Here is a 27823-nt window from a genome sequence, read left to right on the forward strand (position 1 = left end):
TTTTAGCCTTCGGGACCACAGTTAGGTATTGTTTCAGATGAGATGAAATGAAAATTTTGTAGCGTGTGAAAATGCCGTGCGCGACCGGGAGTCGAACCCGGGCCCTCCGGGTTAAAATTAAACAAACTTAGAAATAAGTAAAATTTAAGTATGTTTTAATTCATTAAAAAAAAGATGACAACAAAGTTGTTATAATTTATTGGTTATTTATTCTTTTATAGTTGAAAAATAATGTTAACTTACATGAAAAAAGTTTAAAAAATCAATATTTTTTTACTTTATTTCTGCTTCCTCACCACCAAAATCACCTCCCAAGAAGTTTTCTTGATTTGTCTACGCTTACTATATAATATGGAAGAAACTAAAAAAACTTTCTACTGATAAATGTACAACCAATAAAAAGTTATCTAAGATTTTTTTTTGGGCGTAGGGGGAATTATGATGAAATTTATTATAATATTATTACTAAACGTTTAAATAAATCAAAAAAAGTTTTGAAGAATTCAAAAAATTGATATTTTTAAACTTTGATCGGCTACCCCACCGCAAAGAATTGTCCCCAAAGAATTTTTTTGTGCCACTTGCATTACTACTATGCTTAAGAAGACGTAAAATAAACTTCGTTTAAAAAATAAATAAATAAAATGATAACTTTTTCTATTTCTGGGAAAGGAGAAGATTTGGGGGCAATTTTTTTTTTAAATGGTAAGATAAGCATGTTCTAAGCTTAATATAAAGTAGGGTTATGTTTATAAAATGTTGAAAAAGTTTACCCCAAAAAACTATCTATCCCACCCCCTGGAGATATAACCCCCAAACATTTACCAACTAATTGTCCCATATACACGAGAGTCTCTGTCAAATTTTATCAAAATCGGTTTATCTAGTCAAACGTTGTTAAGCTTGAAATAGGCATCGCAATTCATACATATGTACGTACGAACAATACCCCCTTACACTGTTTTTTTGGGTTCCTGGGTTATGAAACGTCTAGATACGCAAAAATCCCATACCCCATTTTTTGACTGATTACCATACTTTACTTCTTGAAGTGTAGCTCTAAGCTATGATCCCAGGAATATAAAAATTACCGAATAATGTGGTTCAAAAGAATTTTTTTTGTTAAGTGGTGATTTTGTTTTTAAAAATACATAAATAAAAATATATGATTTAATTATAACAATACAATGTAATTAATAATTTTAAATAATTGTAATCACCACTTGATACAAGTACTTTGTTCCAAATGAAAGAATTTTTTTAACATATGATATAGATATAAGTTTTTAAATTTTAAATTTACGCAAATCTCTACTAAATTAATAATGCAAGTTTGAATAAAGAAAATCGTTATAAGAAGCAGATGTTGTAGTAGGAGAGCTGTTAAACATTTTAGGTTAGGTATTTGAGGCACCGTGAAAATTTATGTAACACTTCTTTTGTAATGTTTGAATACAAAATCAAAGACCTGGCTGAAGGGTAGCGGGGCCTAGCCAACTCTTGAATTTTTAACTCTGCAAAATTTTATTTGCAAAAAAAAATCCTCGAGGCATTTTGAAATTTGAATACCTTCAAATTTAGTATTTAATGAAATAAAAAGTAAAAAAGCCAGATTATTTAGTCGAGTTTTAAAATTTTGCCAGGCCGTTTCAAAATTGTATTTCATAAATATCGAAAAAAATATATTGAGGCAAGCTGAGGTATAGACAGAATAATATTAATACCCAGAAAAAATATTTTTAAAAGGACAGGCTATTTTGGTACGACTTTTTACCTGCCAGGTGATTGGGAATTTTTTTACGTGAGTGCGAGTAAGTAACACTGTGGGTAGGTTGAAGTGCAAGTAACCCACCGGGTTGGTCTAGTGGTGAACGCGTCTTCCCAAATCAGCTGATTTGGAAGTCGAGAGTTCCAGCGTTCAAGTCCTAGTAAAGTCAGTTATTTTTACACGGATTTGAATACTAGATTGTGGATACCGGAGTTCTTTGGTAGTTGGGCTTTCAATTAACCACACATCTCAGGAACGGTCGAACTGAGACTGTACAAAACTACACTTCATTTACACTCATACATATCATCCTCAACAAATCAATTATTTTTTTGTTTACACTCTGTTTACTTTAATTAAATTTTATTTGTATTTATTATAATAAAATATACTGGATTGAAAAAATGAATGAATATTAAAATAAAATTACATGATAAAATTTACTCGAATGAACTAGTTATATAGGTTTAAAAACATGAATTATCTTTTTGGATTTTTTTATTAGCTTTCTATTAGTGTAAATAAATCATCATTAACATAACAACCTTTCGGACCAATAATTTTTTTATTATGCACCGATGTAATTTGTAGCTCTCTCCATATTTCTTTTTAAACCGAGCTTTCAAAATGTGCTTTACTGAATATATTGGCGTATTTGTTACCCTATTTGTAGCAATGTTTCTGATTATATCGAAATAACTGTTGCATAATGAAACGAAAGAGTAAAATGTTTTATTTTGAAGCATACTTTCATTAATAAAACAGAAAATTTTTTCAAAAGCTTCTTGATGTAATTTTAAATTTTTGTGATAATCTGTTTCCGGTTTTTTTGATACTCTCGTAATTTATTGAAATAATCTCTTCGGCAGGTTCGATGATTATTTATAGTCTGAACTTCGAACTTTTTTGTATACTTCACTATTCTTGATAAATTCTTCTTCGTACGGTATTAAAGAGTTTTTGAAAACTTCCGTATCGAGAGCATTAAGAGGTTGACGTCCTGTGTATTTTTTTTTGGACCTTTTGCCACAAAAAATACAAACATCTTGATTTCCCGACTCTTTGAAGTTTCTAATACATTTTGTTCGAAATTTGTGCTCGATGTCTCAGGAATACATTCTGTCTCAAGACATTGATGCTTCACACATACTTTGTTGACGGGAAGCACGTTCGTTGGATGATGAAATATCTGTAATGTAAAATTCATATTACAGAAAAAAAATTCTACTTTAAGTTAGTCACTGAAGCCTTATGCTAATATTAAAATTCTAAAAATTTAAATAAAATATTAGTTATACTAAGAGTTGTTAACTAATTTTTAACGAAATACAAAACGTGAATTAAACTTTGTATTTTCCAAAATTATGTAATGTTAAAAGTATTTTAGTTGTAAAAATGTCCATTACATTCATTGAGGCAACTATAGAAATTCAAGCGGGAAATAGATTTTTTGACGATCAAATGCTTCAGCTATTGTATTAAGCTATGCAGATAAAATATATACCTAATAACAATAGTATACATAAATATACCCTATAGTCGCTATAGTGAGCGTTTTAGTCTATCTGACAGACAAGATTTACCTTAGTTAAGGACTATGAATGTCTTACGCTATTTTAAATATATTATTTTATTACACATAATGAAAAGTAAACTATACCTAATGAAGAAGAAGGTACATTGGATTTTCCTGAAGCGTTGTCGTCATATTATTTCCTCATTAAAGAGAGTAAAATTTTTTGCAATATGTGTGATAACCCTCTGTTAGGTTTGTATTGGATGGTAAAATAATGTATTTGTATTTTAACCCATGTTTTTGCCGAATTTCCAACACTTCACGACTTTTTTGTAGTTTTTTCACTAAAAGCGATTATTTTTCTATTGCTATTTGTGCAAATAACACAAAATAATTTTTCACTTTACATGATTTATATATATATATATATATATATATATATTAATGCATAATTTATACGAGGGCAAGTCAAAAAGTAAAGTGAAATTCAAAATATTAATATATTTATTTGTACTTACATAAATGATAAATGCATTATTTCTCAACATAATCCCCTCCTACTTATATGCACGTAGTCCACCATTTAACGAGCTTTTGAATTCCTACCTGGAGGAAAGTTTTCAGTCTGGGGTGTAGAAAATTTTCACCGCTTCTATGGCCTCTTTATTACATCGATAATTATTCCCTCGCAACTCTTCTTTTAATAGGCTAAAAAGATGAAAATTGCTTGGAGCTAAGTCCGGACTGTGTGGATGGTGGTCCAGCAGGTCAAAACCAAGATCTTAAAGGCAAGGACTGTTTTTTTGGCCGTGTAAGGTCCAGTGTTATCCTGAAGCAAAATCACGCCTTTAGAAAGTTTACCATGTCTTTTGAATTAATTTTTTGCTTCAGTAAATGCTGTAGTTCACAGTAGCTGTTTACTGATTGATTTTTAGGTGTGAAGTAAACCAAACCTGAACCTTACATATCCCAGAATATCGTGGTCATCACCTTTCCTGCAGACATCTGAGTTTTCAACTTTTTTGCTTTGGGAGATGGAGGATGTTTCCACACTGAACTTTGTCGCTTACTCTCGGGTTCAAAGTGACGGACCGATGTCTCATCAACGATTAGTATACGCTTAAGAAGTGAGTCTCCTTTATCTTCGTAACTTTTCAAAAGCTACTGGGAAATTTTCAAACGATTCTCTTTGTAGATGCTGATCAATTGACGTGGAACCCAGCGAGCATACACTTTTCGAAAGTTTAAAGAAACTTGGATGATTGAAAAATGCTGAGCCATGGCTTATATTCAACTGACTTGTAATGTCATCATCTCAATCCCCCCCCCCCCTCGAGCGAGGCGAGAAGATCCCTCCTCATAGCGTGTCTGGTCGCTACACCACCCCGTCCGTTCCCAGCCAAGAATGGCTTAATCGCAGGTCATCTTTTCGCCCTCAAACTGATCACATTCCGCAGTGGTCAGTCCGGCCCTGTGAGATGCCACCGATGCAGATGCCCCGAGGGACATCACATCAGTAATTTCCGCCCAAGTCAAGTTTTTCCTTCAATGAAGATATCAGACATCTTAGACTACCATATAGCCCTCAGAAATTAAGCTACAAGCCTACACGCGGAAGATTGAAGACCCGCTTATCGCTACAAACAGCCCTAAAACCGAAGTACCCACAGTACAAACGGGTGCAACAATTTATGCCACGACAGCATTTCAAACACAGCAAATTCAGCTTAAAATTGCCACGACGGCATACCGTTAAATTAAGCGATTGGAGTGCAGCCAGTATGAAAGAACAGATGTCCCAGAGGACCTCAGGTCTGCTCCGTTTGGGAGCTAAGTATAACCTCTAGTCTTCCACTTCAGCTCTAACTTTGAGGACCACTCGGATTTACACTAGGTTGATCGCAACCAAAATTTGAGCTTATTAACACCATAATAAGTGTGCACTCCAATTCAACCATTCGCCAAGCTAAAGTTAGTAAATCACGCTCAGAAGAGCGAACTCCCCCGGGCACGACCTCCATTGAAACATTAGCGAATCTACCCGAGGTACGGTGCCAAGCACGCCTAACTCTGGCCAATTCAACTGTCTGGGCGGAGCCCTAGCCACCCGAGATCCTAACCAGGACAAAGTACCCACAGACGTCAGTGCAGGTTAGAGGAGCAGTAAGCTAGTCAAGTAGAAATACACAACGACAAAACCACAGGGAAAACTAAAACTCTACCAGCTCCCACATTCAATAAGTACGGCACTCAGTCAAGGACTGAGACTAACGAAAATAGAGGACAGATCCACTCGAGTTCAATGGGGAAGCAACTCTACAAACAGAGTCTAAGAACGCTAAAAAACCCACAGTCGTGTGGGCTTTCTAGCGTGCTTAGTCGTGTGGTTTCTGGCTACCTAACTGTTGCCAAAGAAGCGATTTGGCATCGCATAAGATAAAACCTACAGCCCTCCGCATCGGAGAAGAGATGGATCACGTTAACACAACAAATGACCTGGTAGATCACTCTACTTGTGATGGGCGTTGCGAAAAAAACAACCCCGAGACTCACAAAACCAATTCACCTAACTTTGCGTACAAACACCAAGCTTTAAAGAAGGGTACTAACTATCCAAGGAATTGAAGTACAATTCTACCGCACGTAAGTAACAGCTACAGTCCTTACATCGACCGAATGTTTTCACTCTTTGCGCAACCTTTTAGTTGACGCATGATAGAGCCTCGGCTTTCTGCGGACAGTCGTCGCGCTTGTGACCTTCCTCGCCACAATGCGCGCAGACGGACGCATACTTACAGAATTTGGCCCTGTGGCCAAAACGACAGCACTTAAAGCATCTTTGTACATCCACGTACTGCTTAAGCTTACAGGACGTTAAATCGACATACAATCTACCCTCGGATATAAACTTCTTAAAGAGACCAGTCCCAAGTTCGAATACACCGTCATACCGCTGGGCATCATCACGCTTACCAATCTTGAAGAGTAGCCTACACTCTTTCCTGAAGTCGGCCTCATCCAGTTCGGTATTCTGCTCCCTACTGAGAGACAGAACCTCCTCATCGGATAGCCGTCGGTCAATGTCGTAGACAATGACCCGGGGCCTACGCTTTCGCTTCGGGTCGACCTTAACCTCGAGCTTCTTTACCTCAGGAGACTTGGATTGTCTCCTTGTCATTTGCAACTACTACCAGACCCTTGCTGTTCTCGTTAATTTCCCTAATTTTGAGCTTTTTCAGGTCTCTACGAAGAGTGACCTGGAAATCCTCATTGAGTTACCTACTAGTTTTAGTAGATCTCTCAGGCTAGTTCACGAAAATAACCTCAGGCTGCTTCGAGGCTTGACTAGCCTCACCCTTGCCTTTGACAACGTCAGCGTAACGCTTCTGTTGTCTCTGAGCAGGCGTTGGAACCTGAACTACCTTGACCTCTATCTATCAACTATCTGGCAAAGCAGACAAACGAGCCCTAACATGCCGTAAACGTGGCAATATTCTGCTCCTTGCTCCCGCGCTAACACTGCGGGGACCTTCGACAAAATCTAGAAGGTTGTCTAAACTTTGCTGCGCCGCAGCCAACATCGCGACAGAACCTGCTAGGGTTACCCTGAGCAGCCACAAAATGTTGGACCAAAGGGTCGCGTCTAACTTCCCGGGTCGGAATCCCTTCATCTGCATCGGAGACTTCATTCTCTGAACACTAGGGGAACGTAGAAATTTTCGCTCTCCTCTTCCGCCCAGGCCTCACTAACAGCTGGTCCTCTAGTACGGCCAGAGTTACCCTTGGCCTCACTACCGTGGGGTCTAGACATGCTCGCTGTCTTCCTACTTACCAAAAACTCTGGGCGAATCCACGTATGTAACTACTGTCGGCAGCGAGCCACGGATAGCTGGGGACCTTCTGTATTCCCCTGTCACTCTTTGTACCTCTTGGCCGCTACTGGATCGGTACAAAAGCACCACGGATTACGGCCCTCAATCTGAAAAGATCGCAAGCAGGACTTGAGGAGTATTTTCTTGCTTGTTACGGGGACTTACGACCAGGAGTCGTTGCCACCTTTCAGCCGCGATGAGGCAGGTTCGCGTCACAGCAATCCACACGTTTTTAGTTCCGCTAGCAACGACAAGTCTAAAATCCAATTGTGCTAACCGTGCAAACCGTGCAAACAGCATAAATCCAAAAAAGCCCAATACTTTTGGAGAGTACACACACTCAACCAAACAGCCTAAAAATATTTGAAATTAGACTCGACACACTAGACACTCGACACTCGACTCTTCTGGACGCACTAAAGAAGACCAGAGTTGCTGCAATGTCATCAACCGTAATTCGTCGATTACCGAGAATCATTCGTTTAACCTCTTCAGTATTGTCGTTAGTCTTTGAAATGGAAGGCCTACCTTGCCGCTGTTCATCACAGAGAGGAATCCTACCTTTTCTAAAGCGATCAATGTATTCGTAGTTATTGCTTCCACTCAAAAAACGAACTCTCTTCATATTGCTGCTGCATTCGACGAATAATCTCTGCTGGTTTCACCTCTTGTGAACTGAGGAAACGCATCACCGCTCGCATTTCTTTCTTGATGAAATCAGACAAAGGAGTACTCATTTTAAACAGATTTTAAAATCAAAAATAGCTGTGAACAGTGAAGAAAAGTGATTGAACAGTAATAGACAGTGAATCAGTACTTTCAATGAACAGCTGATAGAGGTTATGAGTTATAGCAGAACAATCATTGCTGCCATACATATGTTGGGAGGGAAATCAAAATTTCCCTTTACTTTTTGACTTACCCTCGTGTATACATATAAACAAACAAAATAGCACTTCTATAACTTCACGTGTTTCACTACGATTGAGAATCTTTTTATTACTCCAAAATATTTTCTAATTACTGCATGCTTGCTATAAGTCACGTGGTCATGCGAGAGCCAATCGCACCGTAGCAGCACGCTTCAATTCTGCCGGCCGCCGTTATACGCTCTCTATCACAATTCAACCTTTTTTTTCTGTTTAGCCTACGGAACCACCATAAAGTATTACTTCAGAAGAGTTAAAAATTCAAGAGTTGGCTTGGCCCCACTACCCTTCAGCCAGGTCTTCGATTTTGTATTCAGACATTACAAAATATGTGTTACACAAATTTTCACGGTGCTTCAAATACCTATTCTAAAATGTTTAGCAGCTCTCGGACTATTGCATTATGTTATCTCAAAATGATGCGGTTGGTCAATTTCGACCGGAGACCCTCTTTATAAACAAAGTTAACGCGTCTTAATAGATAGATTTACAAATAAATAAATTTATATCTTTTTATAAGTTTCTATTTTCTGAAAATTTTTCTAGGTTTGGAATTATTTTTTATGTTATTCGTGTTTGATAATTTATTTTGATAAAAGATGGCAAGAAAGAAACATTTATCACCGAGTGAAAGAGAAACGAAGCACTGGGACTAGATTTAAAAAATTGTTTTAAACAAATATCGTACTATATTGAGTGTATTTTAAGGTTTGTCCACATAAATTCTAACAGTGCATAAAATAATTGAGAAATATTTTTCACGAAGATAAGTTTGGAACTACAGATTGAAATATAGAAAAAGTAGATTAATTTAATTAACTACAATTAATTAATTTTAAACTAAAATTTTAATCGCATAATATCTTAGACAAATTGTATCAGGTTTCATTTTAGTTCCGGTTAACACCATCTTTCCTGAAAAATATTTACATCTTCCTTGTACATGAAGCTACTTCATTGTTGAATGCGTACCCTAATACACCAAAATTTACTTCTTATGTAACTTTTGTATTTATTTCCTCACCTATAAGTTTGTTAGTACGAGGTACGAAATCGAGTAGAATCGGTCTTAATATTTCTATTGCACCTTCAGGTAATTAATTATTTATAAATAAGTTGACAAAAAAAGTTTTTCTTAAAATTACAACGGTTTAATTTACGCTAGTCGTAAGGATACATTTAGGAAATTTATCACTAACTGAATTATCACAACCAACCTTTATCAGTTAAAAATGTATTTTAATAATTATTTTCTAAAGTTAAAGTTTTCTTGTTTGCCAGTATTTTGTAATCTATATTTTATTATCCGATATTTTTTTTCTAAATATTGTTTTTGTTATATTTTACATGTAATGAGATTCGTTAAAAAGTAATCCAAGAAATGTAGATGCTTATCAATTTTCTTAATAAAATATATATATACTTTATTTTTTATTAGGATTGCCATAACCTGAAGATTTTTACAATGCCAATTTGTTTTACAATGCCCTTTTTTTGTAAAAAAGGAAATGCTTTTTCCTTTTCTTGTGATTTGCCCCACCTCGGGGACTTGGGATGTAGTTGTCTCATAAATTGTTGAATAATAAATAGTTTCGAGGTAGAAGCATTTGCTAAATTTAATTTTTCTATTTTTAGTTGCTGAATAATTATTTAAAGGTTCCCAAACTTTATAAGCACAAATAAGAACGCTTATTTATTGTATGTGAACGCTTATTATTTGTATATTTAATCTTAATTAATACACGGTAATAATACCGGGGGGAAAATTATTTGAATTACACAACCACGTGGGTGGTAAATATTGTATGAAGTATATCGATATACGTATTAATAATGATAATCAATCGGACATGGAATCGTAACCGGTTCGCATTTCCTCCGGAAACAGTGATTCGTCTTACTGTGTCTCCATGTTCCACTTCGCCACAATCGATCTGGAAATTAATATAACAATAACATTTACAAAAATTATGAGTACGTATAATGTATTTACATACTGTAAATAATATTCATACTAATAAAATCTAATGAGTTTAACCGTTTTATTTTATGAATGCAATATTGTACGGTAATAAATTTAAATATTAATGATAATATTTTTAAGTAATGACTAATTGTAAAATAATAAATGGATCTACTGTATAAATCTTAAGACGTTTATCGTTGACATTTCTTTTTCTTGGTCTGAACAAAAATACCGTATTACTTTAGTATTAGTTCAAGCAAAATTCTCATCTAAAATCCTCAATTTATGATGTAAAAGTACTTTTTTGATACTTCTATATTAGCGGATCGAGTGTTTTTATATAAAATTCTATTGATCTTTCAAGAGATCAATAAAGAGAAGGTCATCGTTTTCTCATAAAACTTTTAACGATTCTGTTGTTAATGATTTAACGCATGGTTTTCCCATGTGGATATCGCTTATTGTTCGTTTTCTGACAAAAGAGTTCAATTACAGTTAGTAATGACCACAATTTATTACTTTTTTTTTCATTTTTATGATTACAACTGTTTTACAAATGTATAGAAAGTTGTGGGAAAATTTAAAAACGGATTCGTACAATTGGTTATGTTAATTTTAGATTTAAGTAGCATCTTATAAATGGTCTTTTACGTTTTCATAACTGTTTTCTAATTTATTTAAGTAATCGTTGATATGGCAGTCGATTCATTGAGATTCATAAATTAATCGTCTTACTTATCTGCATTAAAGAAGATATTTTTTTCATTTTTGTGACGTGTTTCTTTGATAGAGAAATTCAGCGGGAAAAATGTTTTTCCCAAGTATAACATAAAAAAATATGAAAACCGAAAAAAGACTTTACGCAAAGAAACAACGTATATTTGAATCTGATCCTTACAAAAAAAGAACCTTTTTAAACTTATCAAACATTTTCTCAGATCGATTTCATAACGATGCGGTAGTTTTTAGAATAAAAAAGAAAATGTTAAAACAAGATACGAGGATCATTTAATAATCAAAGAAACTGATTGTAGAAAAGATCTTTATTCAATGACAATGGCACTTATTTTTCGATGAAAAATTCTAAATTTAGGAACGTGTTCCATCTTTCTGTGAGCTATATTATTCCAGTAGGAAAAAATGTTAATTTCGGCATCTGATTCATTCTTGTACCGCATTTTCAACTTGTTCACTGTTGTCGAAATCGGTAAAAACTGTTTGAGATGGCCAAACAAAAAAAATGTGATGTTGCGAGATCTGATTTTAAGGTGGATCTGGAAACACTTCCTTATCCTACTTTTAAATAGCTTCCTGACTTTTGAACGGTATCGAGCTGGGTGTTATCATGCAGAATTACACATTTTTAGGGAGAACCAATACGTTTCCTCTTTGTTGCGGGTTTCATTTTATTTTCTAGCACGTCTTCACAGTACTCCCTGTTGATTGTACGTTATTATTATAAATAAGCCGGGGTGGAGTGGTAGCGTCTCGGCCTTTTATCCGGAGGTCCCGAGTTTGAATCCCGGTCAGGCATGGCATTTTCCATACGCTATAAAAATTGCATTTCCATATCCCACGCACAAGCTTCAGGCTTATTTGGTGATATTTTTTTCTTAAAATTTATTCTCCGTCTCAAAAAAAAATATTTTTTTGTATTTTTGTCTAACTCTTTTAATTTTTATTATTAATAACCGGGAAAGTCATTCAATACTTTACCAGCTTTTTTTTTTTTTTTTGCTGTTATTTTCAATAGTTATAAAAACGCAACCCAAAGGCGTGATATATATATATGGGATTTAAAAACATTGCGATAAATATTAATAGCTACGTAAAAAAAAAGAAAAGAAATCCTTTTTTTTAATTTTGATATTTTTTATACTATCTTTTCAAAAAGAAGAAATTAAGAAAAGATTAATTATACTTTTATATTAAACTCAGATTAGCTTGCCCGCTTACATCACCAAACGTTCGAGTTCGTTTCCAACTGTTTTAAAAAATGTTCGAGTCGGCCTTAACGTAGACGCTAATAATAATATTAAATCGTTAACACGACTTAAAATGTTAAAGTAAAAATTGCTAAGTATAATATTTCTTTCTTTGAGTAATGGAATTTAATTCAAAGTATGACGTAATCAGTTATTTATTAAATATTCAGTTTAATTGATTTAAATAATAACTATGAAGAAGGAGATGATGTTAATGACGATAACTAAAGATAAGTAAATTTAATAATAGAAATTCCTATTTAAGTTTCATTACTCAGCTGCGTGGTTGTCTTATTTCATTGCTTTCCCCTCCCTGCCGTCGTTCCTTTAACAAATAACTTCATCTCTTCATTTACTTTTATATTATGATCAACTTATTCTTAATTTGACTTACGTCATAATATGACGTACTTTTTTTTGTAAATATTGTTCACTTAATTTCATTAACAGTCATTTAAAAAAAAAGAAAAACAATTACCTGTTTGCTAACAATATTTCATACGAACTATATAATATTCCGGCGCATTAATCTAAGAAAACAGAAAATTAACGTGGCAAAATGAAAGGAAAACTTTGGATTTGAAGTTTTATTTATTTTACAGCGTAAAATTTTTACATAATGCAATTTCAACGTTAAAAATTTAAAGAGACTTCGAATTTAAATATAGGAAATTTCTTTGATCCTCTTGATGTAAAGCTCTTGATTCTTCCAGGCAAATGCTGGGTCACATCGTTTTTTATCCGTAATGTATACTTACCCATTCCTGACATTATATATATATATATATATATATATATATATATATATATATATATATACATATGTATGTATGTTACGTATAATATATGTAATATATGTATAATATATGTAATTACGTATAATATATGTAATATATGTATGTTACGTACCAATCAGAATAAAAGATTTTTTTGATGTTTTTAAACAAAGAACGATAAAAACTGAAGTGTGTTTTATTTCACTCGCTATAACGTATCTTCATCAAACTTCTTTAAGCGGGTTAGGTTTGATCAGTGTTATTAGGTCAAAAAATAAATATTTAAATCCGGTTAATATTTCTAAGGTCATAAATTATCCGATTCTTATATTCGGTACCTTACCTTCACTGATATGATTAACATTAAAGCGGTTTGCTATAATGTTTAATACATCTCTTCCTTATGTACCATAAGTTATGAAATTCTTTAAAAATATACTTTTGTACGACGCAGAGAATTTTGTTTATGGAAAAACTTTAATAGCTGCGAAATTTCTGTTAAAGCCAAGGTTTTATGTTCTCAACTGTTACTGAAGAAAAAACCAAAACCGCTTAAGAATGAAGGTATTTTACATTCAAACCGCTTCATGCGGTTGAATATCCAAACTGCTTCATTGCAACGGTAATAATCACATTCAGATGATTATATGTTTAAAGAGTATATCATGATTCTTGATTCGATATATCGCATTTTTACATCCCACAGGCGCCCCACATAAATATAATAATATCAGTAATAATAATAAAAGAGAAGTTTAACAGGGGGTTGAAATGGAAAATAGAAATAATTTACAGATAAGTGGGCTGTTTGTTTAGATTCTGTGTAGGGGAGACCCCCTGTTTTGACACTAGTTGTATAGACAGCATTGAAGTTCTCTTCGCTCCGCTGAAAACTTAGGGCGGCGTCTCTTTGATATTCAAGTCAGAGAGAAAGTCTAGTGTGAACAAATAACATTGAAACAACGAAGGGCTCAAATGTTTGTGTTGTGTGTATGTGTCTGTGTCTCTCTCTCTCTTTCTCTCTGTGTGTGTGTGTGCGCGTGCATGCTATTTTCATGAGTGTTAATAAAAGACGGTTAAATTAACTTTGATAAAAAAAAATTAATAGCTATAAAACATGCGTTGTTTTTTTTCATGTCATACACAGTTTTTATATCTTAACTAACAATCGTTTATGAAAGGTTAAATATTTTCTTCGGATTCCTTTATACTGTCATTCTGTAATATGTATACAATTAAGAATTTATTTAAAATCTGGTTAATTAGCATACATTGAATGATTAATAAGAGCTGAATTAGAAAAATTATAGATAAAGACGGTAAACTAAAAACGAAAATGGTCGCTGTTAGTTTTTTGATGACATGAAATTTTATTGATTAAGCTCATGAGCTGAAGTAGAATTTAACCTTTAAAGTATTTTATATATATATATATATATATATATATATATATATATAGCGATTCACGAAGAATGCAACAACTTTCAGGACATGTTCTGCTGATGAAAATAAAGAAGAAAGTTCATGTAAGCATAGGTTCGGAAACGCTTCGTTGAATGTCGGCTGGCGAAAGATTTCGCCCTAATTCAATCGTTTAATATCTAATTAAAATCTGTCACATTTTGATTTAATAAACTTCGATATTCTTACGTTTGTATAAAGTTTCTGTGGACTTTTTTATTCGTTCCATTTTAGAATTAAATTTTCTGTAAGTTTTGTTTAAAATTTTTACGGATTTATTACCCAATTAACAAAAATATTTTACGCGAAACATAAAATAGTATATTTTTCTACATCAATCTTTCCTATTTTAACCCAAATGTTTCGAAAATTACAAAAAATACAGTTCTGGACCTTGTTTTTTTTAAAATCGGGTAATTTTTTTTTAGAATAAACTAGAAAGGATAGGTGTTAGAGGAATCGGTTGGAATTTATTTAATTCTTATTTAAACAACAGATATTGTAATACTAAAGTTAAAAATACGATACCTAAATATGAAAGAATAACTGCAGAACTCCACAGGGTTCCTCTTTGAGCTCATATACATTAACGGCATTACAAATTTAAATTTACATGGGGAAAGCACCACAATCACATGCAATTTGCGCAACGCACATTGCACATAAAATTATCATCCGCAATTACACTTTTTGCGGATGATATAGCTGTAATCGTTGAAGCAGACAAGGACTTACTTTCTAAAACAAATAATGACTTAAATAATATTAAACATTGGCTGGCAGCCGATAAACAATCTTTAATCAAAAGCGATACAAAATATATAAATTTTTCTAAAGATTACGACCAAAATAGAATTCTAATAAATAATTGCGACCTTGACAAGAACAGTTCAAACTGTTGACTCATACATGTAGGCAAAAAATCTAAGTTGCGTATATTTTAAGTAATTAAAAACAAAAAGCTTTAAATGTGGCGAAAGGAGAAACGTTTAAAAAAGCAGTGTATTATACTTTTATAAAATCTTATTTATCGTATGCTTTTAAAATAAGGATTAAGGGTGACATATGAGAACTGTTAAAAATGCAGAAAAAATTATTTCTTTCAAAATTGGTAAATTATTACCGGTAGATAAATTAATTTGTACATTATAATTAAGCTAGAGGAAAATTGTATTAAATATTAAGAAAAGATCACATCCTAAGTTTTTATTATTAATTTCAGTTAAAAGCAAAATGTTAAAATACGCAAGTGCCAAGGAAAATTTGGTACTAACAAAAATCTCTGTCACAAATATTAAATATTTTCTGTACTATATCATTTAAAAAACTCATTTATTTATTATTATATTTTACCATAAGAATAGCCATAAAACCATAAAATTAGCGGGGGCTCAATTATAAATACAATACAAATTATACGTAGACTAATCGAACGTATATAAAAAGTACAACCTTTAATTGATCATTAGAAAATCGTTGATCGATCGTTAAATAAAAACGTTTAACAATCGGTTACAATCCCTTTAAGCTAACGTTTTCAAGCGCTTAACGTTTAAAATCACGTTGCGTAACATTAGGACATATGAAAAAGTAATTGGTAGCCCAACAAGGATAAAAGTAAATGAAAATACTGCATGATGATATAAAAAGACATTGAAATATATGAGAAAGGATAATTATAAATGGAAACTAACTACATGAGAATGGATAATAAAATTTAATTCTGAATTAAATTAAAAATCTAAATTACATTTTACAACTGCCTTTAAATTTCATTTAATAAACTCAAGAACATTAAAACATTCAGATAAAAAATGTTTACTGCATTACAGATGTCTGTATTGTTATACAAGTAGTTTAAACTAAACTTAGCGTCTATTTGCATGCAATTCTATAAATATTCTATTTTTAACAAACTTAAAGTCATTAAATACATTGTGATAACTGTTCTTGATAATTTGAGTAAGACCCCGTACGATGAACCTTTCGGTCCGTATTTTATCTGAAATATTATTCAAGTACAGTCCCTTCTAATTATCAACAAATCAATAAATTTGTCGATAATAGTAGCGAATTGACCTTCAACACGACAAAATTTGTCCCCATAATACCAAGGGAACGTAACCAAGAAATATTCTATATTTACTTCCTTTTTTGACAAAACTTTACGCCTATGCTATCTTGCTACACTATTAAACGTTTTTTCGTAGATATGCTTTTCTTTTCCTAAATCTGTTACCGACTGAACCGATGAACGAAAATACGAAAGATCTGTAATTCTAAATTTATTTTTAATAAAATCTAACTCGTGCGACCGTTTCATGAGCTCAGCTTTTATTTCCTTGTTAGGAATTTCTAATGTGTATGAAGTCGTAGCCTCTTGAGTCTGCTTTTCAACGTAGGTAAAATAACCCGAAACTAACGTAAAATTCAAATCTGTTTCTTGTAACGTAAGAAACAAATCTGTTTCTTGTGAACCAAAATCTATCTCATCCGAGGTACTAATTAATATATTTAAACGAACCACATGGTCTACGCTAATTTTCTGAAGGATAGATATGTTTATCAAATTATTCCGGCTTACACAACTTTGTGATGTATATTGTCATTTAAACATTGTAATTTTAAAATTTATTTTATAGTCGTTTTCCGATCAATAATTTCGAACGATTCCTGACCTTAAATATTTTATAATCGAATATGCATTATATTTTTTAAGTGTATTATTACGTATTCCGGAGCCATCATACCGATCTTTTATATCGTCTAACTCATTTTTTTGTAATTCTAATTTGAATGCTAACTTTTCCTATTTATTTTCTGTAAATCCATAAAATTCATTAAAAGGGTGACTGCCAATAAAGGAAAAATAATCGATATCGTTTAAACCTTCTGAAAGCACTCCACTCAGCCTTACGTAGTGTTAATAAGTGTTCGCTCAACGTTTCATTGTCGTTTCATTTTAATTAGCTGGAAATGAACGTAAGAATAACGTTCTTGAAACCTTAATCGTTAAATTCTTGTAATTTTTTTAACATCCGTACCGGAATGAAAAATGGAATTCTGCACAGGCTTATCAAATTCCCTTTTGGTAAAATTAATATATAACAGATATGTTAAAATATCTGCGCTTTCTTCTAACACAGTTGGACTAGAGTGTAAATTTTATCGGTAACGTAAAACGATTTAAAAACACTCTTCTTCCGTTCGTTAAGAATAATACTGTTTAATCAATATTCACGACATACAAACACACCCGGTCACTACCACCCCCCTCCCCACAAGAGCAGGGCAATCAAACATCAAGTGTTCATTTGACTGGACCTCCCCCCAGACGCACAGCTCATCAGCCGCCAGGCGGAACCGAAACAGATATTGGTCCAAATTAACATGGTTAGTGAGCAGCTGGGCACCCTTTGCCCTTAAAAACGAACTCGGTCTTACTATCTCCTCCAGATCCCGTATAACCGTGTACAGGGATCATCCCTTAGTCGTGATGTCCCATTCCATACTTCCATCGCGAGGCTCTGCAGCCTCTTCCACAGGCGGGAGATGGGCAAGTGAACGAAATTTAGATCCAGCGCATTATGATCACCGTTTCATTCTGGTACTGGCCTGGCCCGAAGTCGCATCCCAAATACCTCAGCCTTCCTGCCTCTTCGCAATCTCCACATGGCTGCTCGAACTTTCACCACAAAATCGATTAGGAGAGCCTTTCCCAATACGGTGGTAGCCTCATAGGAGATTGTTTTAAAAACACCAGTGGATACTATTAATGCTCTGCGCTTGGACACTCCTTAAATTCCGAATAAGTACTCTATTTCTGTCCAACCTATGCGCCCAAATGGACGCAACATAAGACTCCATACTTTCGAAGACAGCTCGGTACACTATGTACAAACGACGGCCGATAGCCCCGTAATCATCCCGAGCAATCCTCCTAAGTTTGTGCCTCACAGAAACGGAGTTCGACGTTACTTGCTTAATGTGGTTGCTAAACAGCTAATTCTCATCAAACAAAACACCTAGGTACTTATGAACTCTAACTCAGGTGATCACACAGCCTTTATACTTAATGTGGGGATGCACCCTTGAGAAGCATAAACTTCGTCTCGGGCACAGAAATTTTAAAATTTTGCTGGTCCATCCAACCCTCCGCGGTCGACAAAGCCGCCTGCGCCCGGTCTTCTAGCTGCGGTCGTGAATTACCACGAACTAACAGGAGACAATCATCGGCGAAAGCCTGGGCCGTGACCCCTTCTGGGAATGTCAGTCTCAGAAATCCGTCAAATACCAGATTCCACAGCAGGGAACGAAAACGGAACCCTGCGGGCTTCCCCTGGTGACGGACGTTTCCACAGCCAGGTGCGCATCTCTAAACAGAGCCGTACGGATAGACAAATAGTCACGTACCACGGCCTGCAGGGCTACGGGAACATTGCTCCGTTCCAACTCATAGAGGACAAAACTCCAACACAAGGGAGGAAATGCTGCATCTATGTCAATAAAAATTGCCAAAACATATTTACAGTCGGCGCCTTCCACCTTGGCAAGAGCATTTAAGATGCAATCCTCGGTGCTAACCCCTTTCGTGAAGCCATACCGGCCTCGATTTAGAAAACAGTTCACCTCAATGCTTTCCCAGATCTATTCCACAACCAGCCTTTCAAGCAACTTGCCGATTATCGGCAAGAAGCTGATGGGTCGATAACTGCTGACCTCACTCAGATCCGTTCCTGGTTTTAAGAGCACCCTCACCAAAGCCACCTTCCAACAAGTCGGAAAACAACCCCAGCTTAGGCACCCCAAGAACAGCCACCCAAGAGACTTTCTTATGACAGACAGCAGATGACAGAAAATATCCGGGTCAAATCCGAGAAACCACTCGGTCTATATCTACGGGTTCCACGGCCCGTAAGCCAGGGAATGATGTCTCACCCGCCCTAACGCCGACTTCTGCTTCACCCTCCGGATCATCTGAAAACAGAGTATCCAGGAACGCCTGGTAAGTCGAAACAGATGTTAAAATGTGTTCACGAACCAAACCCGCATCGAACACTGGACAGCACGTGCAATGACTTTGGCCGGTAACACGACTTCGCGAGCTGCTAGGGTCTGCACTGCAACTCACGCATGGAGTCTTCCCAAAACTTGAGTTTGGCTTCCTTGATGGCATGAACGTACTCATTACGGGCGCGCCAGTAGATCCGCAAACCCTCAGCGCAGACGTCATCAACGATAATCCCCGTTAGGGGGCGACAATGGTATCTCCTCCTAGCGGACCTAACTCTTGCGCGCAGCACACTAAAGTTAGCGTTGGTACGCTAAGGATTTAACATCTCGGGTTTCCGCCTGCGTTTAACAGAAGGCTCCCTGGAAGCAGCGATCATGATGACTCCAGGCACTCTCCGATCAACAGACTGGCCACTAACTAAGTCTTGATGGCCCGGCCGAATTGTTTAGCCATCAATTCCACCTCCTAGCTGTACTCCATGCGCCATTGTAACCCCTGTAAGGCAGTCGCAAACTCGCGCCGCAGCCTGTGCTGATCCAGGCCCCTTAGGTTATAGCGACCCGAATCTGAAGCTCTTGGACTGCCACCCTAAGCGATCTCATAGGTTATAAGCCTATGATCACTCACACTGGCCTCGGGCCAGACAGTCCAACTACTTGTACACCTAAGCAGATCGCCCGTCACCAACGTGACGTCGATGTAACTTCCCCTAGTTCGGAAGAGAAAATCGGCGGTTGTTCTGCCTCGTTAAGCAAGTAAAGGGTCCTGGCTTAACGAACTGTGCGAGACGAGCACCTCTGGAGTCAGTGAATGGTGAACCCCAGGCGGAAGACTAGGCGTTATCGTCCATAGCAACCAGCATTCTGATGCCCGGGAGACCGTCCAGAATCCAGAATCAAAATACTCGACTCCTTCTTCGAGGAGATTTCAGGGTAGACCACCACACCGCTGTTATCATCACCCTCGACTTCGCAATAGGACGCCCTTCCGACTTGGCTCGCCCCTCATCACCGTGCTCTCCTCGTGCAGTTAGAAATGCCGCCTTTCCTGCACAACTCGAAGCAGAATTTACCGCAGGTTTGGGGGCAATGCCACCTAATCACGAGTGGGTAGGGGTACCTCTCCCGCGCAGACCAGGGACCCTTATCCGGAGCCCGCGACTTCGGCGGGGACCTGCCGATCGACCTTCGCGGTGAGAAGGGGTCAACGGCCACCAAGTCGTCCAGGCTATTCCCTCCGCATTGCCGCTGCATGCCGCTAAAAGAGAAACTACACCAGCTGTGCCAGGTACTATATGTACAGCTTGTAAGTACCTACCACCTGACACTAAACTAGGTGAGCGTCCGCTCTAGGTCGGAGCGAAATCGCTTCCCGAACCTGCCAGAGGACCTGTAATTTCCTTGGCCTCATGAACTACGAAACAGGGACACCGACACACAAAGGAAACGTCCTTATTTAGCCGACAGTGGCACTACTGCAACACACTACGCCGTTGTTCTCTGTAACACTCTACAGCAACGTCGGTTTACTAACCGCCACCGATCGTTGTTCAGCCCTGACCACGAGAACGTAGAACACTCTGCTCTTACTGAAAACGCAACCGGTAATGCAATGCAGGTTTGCAGTACGGGGCCAGAGGCCGAGAAGCGATAAACTGGATTAGAAATGTTCGTACAGCAAGAATGAAAAGTAACGATATAGAAGATTCTTCATTCAAAGATATGAATTTCAAAAAAGAAGTCTTTTGCAGTACATTAGAACTGATGACAAAGTAGACCCAGGATATCTTATGTTATTCGACCAAGGATAGCTTGTCTACTGGAGTAAAAATGTAGAAAATATACAGAGTGCCTAAGGAGTACTCTTGTCCGTTAATAAAACACCAGTACCTTCCTAATCACCTAAGCTTCTCCTACTAACCAGATAAGGAGTGCAAATAATTAACCAGGTACTTTACTCCGCATGAGCTAAGTAAGTCAGCTGTTAATGTTAATTTTCTGAACTTTATTTTCAAGGAACAATTATTAAAATATAATTTTCATCCGCTAGTTTCATTCTCTTCTGATAATCTAATGTCTTATTCACCAGGCCCTTTTTAAATCTCACATGGTTAGAGTATCCTCATATGCTATGCTTAATGAAGATGACGTTTCATGAGGGTATCTTCATAAACTAATAACTTCATTAACTTTGTATTCATTCCCACAGCGTTCCTTCAGTTGAGAGTAAACCTGTAAAATCTTTTATCATTTCTTTTTTCTCTTTTATTAACTACTGGCATAATGCTCTTCGTATTCTTTCTTGGCATAACTGTCTTTGTATTCGTTTCGGCTTAGACTCGGTAGGAATCCGATAACCGCATTTTAAACCAACACCACAGAAACTTTAATATAATTAAATCTTGTAAGTCTTGTATCAATTGTAAAAGAAACTATCGAAACATTGATATTAGACGAATCGTTCACAAATCGATGTTTTATGTCGTAAAATACTTTCATTATATTGCCATTTTATAATGCGATTTGTATCTTCTCCAGTCAGTTCTTACAAAATTGATAATTTTCTAAGTACTAAGACTTAAAATTTGATTTCGTTTATTTTATTTTTACATTAAAACTTATTTTGCTCAAAGGTTATTTCGGTTATCTTACGAAATCTGAATACAAAGATGTGAATTACATGGATCGATTCCAAATCTTTGGTATCATATACGTATATATATTTATACTCAACGGGGGGGATTACAAAGTATGGGGCAGCTCTTAAATAACCTTCGACAGTTAATCGTAGAAAAACGGAATTTAGTAAATTTTCTTATCTCGAAAGGATTTTTCTGTATGTGATTACTACTTGGGATGTACTGTAGTCCAATTGACTAACTTACAGTATATATAACAAAACATTTCAAACATCTTTATTCTTTTATTTACTTTGCCTATCGGATATATTTCGATACCAAAAGTACTGTAACCCACTCAAATATATATAAGAATTTCTTCTAATCCTTAGATCAGTATCAGATATTAGCAGATTTCTTTCTGCATAAATACTTTGCTGAATCGTGCCGGCCTACGTTTGGTGTCTACTTTAGTTCGTCCATCGTATTTAATCTTACTCCTGAATACCAAAATTTTATAAAATCTTAGTACGTTATGGTCATTTATCTTAACATTTACTTTTGCTTCTGTCACATCTCATTATTTTAGTCTTCTTCTTCTTTTGTTGACAATCCTAGGATTGCTTTGCAGTTGATCTCCGGTCTTCCAGATTTTCAGCAAATCTCTAATTCCTTATAGGTACCATATTCATGTCTTTCGTAATCTGGTAGATATACTTGTGCTTCGGTCTTCCTCTAGCGTTCTTTCCTTCCACTCCACCTTCTAATATCGTTTTAGTCGATCCGTCACGTCTAAAGAGATGGCCAACCCGGTTAGTCCTTTTTTGTTTTAACTTGATCTAGAGTCAAGGTTTGTCGATGCCAACCATCCTTAATACCTCCTCATTATTCATCTTATCTCTCTACTGGGTTTTTTCCAGTACCATTAGATCCTGGTCATTCTCTGACGATATTGCTGTATTATCAGCAAATATCTGTACGTACTCTTTCTTCATTCTCCTCCTACTCTCTCCAACTTTTCTCTTATTCCGTGGAACAAACAGGGTACCCTGCCGTACACGTTGCCCAATATAACACGATGAGTTTTATTATCAGTACTTTTAAGAAAGTTCAAAATTTAAACATCCCAAGTTAACTAGTTTATAAATGGCTAAAACTGATATTGTAATACAATTAATTAAATTTTTATATAATAAAAAAATCTAAATTACAAAAACGTTTTAATAACATTAAAAAAGAAGAATATATATATATATATATATACTGTAGAGGTTCCATTATTTTTCTTGAAGCAATTCGTATACATACACTTTCATCGTTCATTAGAACTTCATTTAAAATAAAATGATTTATCGTATATTAAAAATACGTATAAATTTGGATTTCTGATGCCAGTTATTAAGATTTGTTTTAGTTATTTATTAACAAAAGACTATTTGATAATAATTAAAATATTTGGCTCTTTCAGGTGACATATGACCTTTGGAAACTATTACTTCTTGGCTAACAAAAACTATATATTGACGCGTGTGTATGTATATGTACGCGAGAACGCTTGTTTGGAATACATAATTATTTTTAGGTCTTAGATATGAAAATAATAATAAGCATCTTTTGTTGCTTAGAAACAAAACAAAACAAAAATAAAGTTAGAAAATGTGTGCGTGCGCGCGCTGGTGTGTGTGTGTGTTTTGTAGGTAGAAGAACAAATAGAGTGGTGAGGAAGAAGAGTAAGTAGAGAGAGGGACGGATCATTTTCCCCAGGGATTGGAAGGGCTCCCTCCCGCATTCCCTGGAGTCATTAGCCGTTCCTGGTACCTGGCATTGTTAGTCTCTACGGCTGCACACAGTTAAGAGAGAAGGATGGACCGTTTTGTTCGACCCTAATGGGAACAAATTACCTTTCATGCAGATTAACATCATACTTCTATTGTACTCGTACTGTTTTATAAACACAATATGTTTTATGACTTTTAAAGTACAGTTTGCATCTTATTTTTACATATATCTAAAAAAAAAAATTAATTTACTTTAAACTTTTGTTAAAGAAAGTACTGTGGTAAATATGTCTACGAGATATGTTAACTTACGTATTTATTTTTGTTCATAAGAAATAAATTATTATGTACATTGCTTAAATAGTTATTTGTAATTTAAGCAGTTAGAACTTTCGTTGATTTACTAAACAGAATTCAGATAAAACAACTTAAAAAATTCGAGGAATAAGTATATCACTCGTTCGCTTGCCAATTTTCGTATACACACACGAATTCGTTTGACTTTTGTTTTTTAATAGAGATTTTTTTAAAGAATATTATAGTTAATTTTATTTTTATATTATCTCATAATAAGCTGTAACCTCAACAAATAATCGGCCTCTTATTCAGTTTCAAACTGATTATTTCTTTGTGGATATTGACGTTAATCGAACCCTAATAATAAAAGTAAACCGGTTACACAGGTATTAAATATTATTTGTAACTAATTAGTATACATTAAATTTACTCCTTAGATTTTCGTAGAATAGTGAGAACGATCTTTTATTTCACCCAAAATGTTGTAGGTTTCTAATTCCGCTTGGGCTTGGCATATGTTAACTACAACAATTTATTATTTATTAAAATTACTTGCATGTAGTTGGAACCTGTCTGGTAAATTTATCACATCGAAAAAAAAGTTTTTGAAACAGGATATTATTTTTTTATTTTCTCATATCTTTAATGGATTGATAATTATGCTACACAGAGTAAAAAATTCCTTCTATCCTTATTAAATTAATAAGGAGTAACCTTTAGAAAGTACGTTTATAATAAGATTTATGACACAGGCAAATATATAACATTTTTTACAAAAAAAATTTTTGTAGGAGGAATTTTTAAATGTTTAAAAATTATTATTCTTTTCTAATAGATTTTGCCATTTCAAAGATATTAAACATCGTATTATGTAACTTAATTTAAACATAATGTTTATCCCTAGCTCGGCTGTCCCATTCGCAAAGAAAACACATCTATTTAGTATAGCTTAACTGCATGCCTAACAAAATAGCTATAACTTTCAAATCACAACATATGTTTCAGCTAGTTTTTTTTATAGTTTATTTTTTCAAGAACGTCTTTCATCAAATCGTATGTCTCTTTCAAATTAATACCATAAGCGATTGGTATCGAAATATATTTGTTACCGTTGCGTAGTAGAACCACTTTTAAACTATATTTGGACGAACCTATGAAAAGGCGCTAGTCCTCAGGTTTATGAACTTGTCCTAAGTGCAACATAAGCTCATCAATATTTATGCAATAAACCAAATTATTTTCATCAATAAAGTACTGAGAAAGTTATTTTTGACGGCTTCGAAAGCCGGAAAGTTTTATATTTTTTTGAAGTAAATTCCAACCTTGCAACAGTTCAGCTTGAGTTTTTGATAAATTTAACTCCGTAACCAAGTCATTTAATTCACCTTTATATAAAATGAGGCTTACTGGAAGATAATTCAAAATCACTGTTTCTTCATTACTGCCTGATTCTTCATTGCTGCTTTCGAAACATACATTCACAGGTGGCTCAGGAACTGGAATAAGTTCACTGTGAGGTACAGGCCTGATTGTAGATCGCAATGAAGGATATTTTACAGTATGTTTAGATTTTTTAGAAATTTCAGACACGCTTGTTAAACAAAAGTAACAATCGGTTACATGACCCTTCAGTTCACGCCAAATCATAGGTACATACGTCATAATATGTGACTGCGATATGATTTAATTCTTTGTCTAGTATTGTTTATTTATAGGTTTTAAATTATGTTAACAAAGTTAAAAAATAAAAAAATGAGCTAACAAAATACAATATAGGAAGTTAAAATGCTAACTATACGTTGAAAAATGAAAAACATCCTTTAATTAAAATTAAACATTTTCCAAAAATGGTGAGCGATAGAAAGATTCTGAGTTCATGCTCGTTTTCAGCATCAAAAACAGATTAAAATCGTTGTTGCATGTTAGGAAATAAAAATTATGTTTATCAATATTATTTACAAAGTGAAACTTTTAAATGTTAAAATAGAACACCTCTTAAAAGATTTACGTGGAATTTTATAAAAAAACTAGAAGTAGTTACTTTCTTTTGGATATGGGTATTACCCAGCATTTTACTGGAATATTAAGTAAAAGATTAAGCGAAAATTACCATTTTTCTGTAGGTGGGGTTGAGTTGAGCTGGAAGTAATAACACCACAAAAACAGGTGTTAAAAATGACAAAACTGTAGGACAAATTGCTTAACATGTCTTAATTCTAACGCAAGAACTAAGAAGATTTATAACAAGTTTGTTTCCAGGTTAATTTCTGCTGGAATAAACAAACACTGTTAACCGCATTGTAAGGTTTTGATAAATTCTTAAGTTTTCATATTATATTTTTTGTAATTAAATAAATTATAAGGTACGCAAACGTTTTTTGAGGGAAATATTAATAATTTTCAATCTTTTTCTTTTGGTGAAAGGTTAAATTTTAAGGTCTATCATAATTCGGGGAAAGTTCGGCAACATCATTATCAGACTTCGCTTTCTAGACTATTTTGAAAACAATAATAAGGGAAAGTAATGAAGTACGGAAAATTTTTGAGTGCACAATTTTATTTTTTTTGTTCTTTTTTGTATTTCTCGACGGTTTTAACCTTCTATTTTGCTTAATATATCTGAAAAAATAAGACTATAATTATAAAGATTTTACATGGTGACATATATATATATATATATATATATATATATATATATGTATGTATACTGCATAATGTTTTTAAATTTCTCTAGCCCTGAAAAGGTATAATGAAAAAATGACAAAAACTCAGCAAAAAGAAGGGTCACTATTCTTGTAGATAAGCTTTTCCCATCCCTTACAATATCATCCGTTCTTCGGAGATTATCTAAAATGTGACTACCCATGAGCCGTTCGTTGACAGGCCATGGAAATTTTGTCATTGCATAGGGTAGATTAGAACTGTGTTACTCCTTTTCGAAAGTTAAACGTAGAAAAATGAAACGTAGCGAATGCTTCTACCTCGAGAAACGATAATATTTCGATATGAAACCATTGCGTCCCACCCAAGCCACCGTGGGAGAGAAACTAAAAAATGTCAATCATTAAAGGTAAGGATTTGGCATATCACTTTAAAAAAGCATCGATAGAAAAATTTACAAAAAAAGATTTTGGTACGAAAATTCCAAACAAAATTAGTCATTTAATATTTTCACTGCTATTTTCAAAAATCACCTACAGTACATCGTAAAATGTAGTAGCGTATAAGAAAATAGATCGTTTTGAGGTGTGGGGGATTGTTAAGTTTTATGTTTTTAGAGTTTCACTGTCGAGTAATTATTTAAGAAATGTTGTAACTGTTTTTGAAATTAGCTGTGAAAAATCAGTAAATGACCGCCATTTTTTAGGGTTTTCGTAGTCCGAAGATCTGTACGTAAAATGTTGATTTTTAAATGTTATTTGAAATTATTTGCCACAATCCTACCCTGAGGTAGGATTACGGTGTGAAGACCTGGGAATGCTTGGGTACGATATTATACTAATAGAGTATGAGGACTTGCTAGTTTTCATTTTTCTATGTATAAAAGTCGAAAATTTATCGCCTTATTTCTATTATTTGTACATACTACACCGATTCAAAAATTTCATAATTACTAATTTTCTTATTTGTTTGCTAATTGTTTTAAAAATTGAATAGCCTTTTTGTGTAAAAGAACCTTTTTAATATTTCCTTCAAAAGATTTAAAACCAATTTTATTATAGGCTAATTTTTCTTTAATATTTAAAATGCGTTAATTTGGGTCTTTATTTGTTTAATCGTTACTTTTCTAGTTAAAATTATGCTAATAATACGTAATTATAATTATTAATTACAGTGGTTTTAT

Source organism: Lycorma delicatula, chromosome 4 (assembly GCF_047948215.1).
Source record: "Lycorma delicatula isolate Av1 chromosome 4, ASM4794821v1, whole genome shotgun sequence".
NCBI classification, from domain to species: Eukaryota; Metazoa; Arthropoda; class Insecta; order Hemiptera; family Fulgoridae; genus Lycorma; species Lycorma delicatula.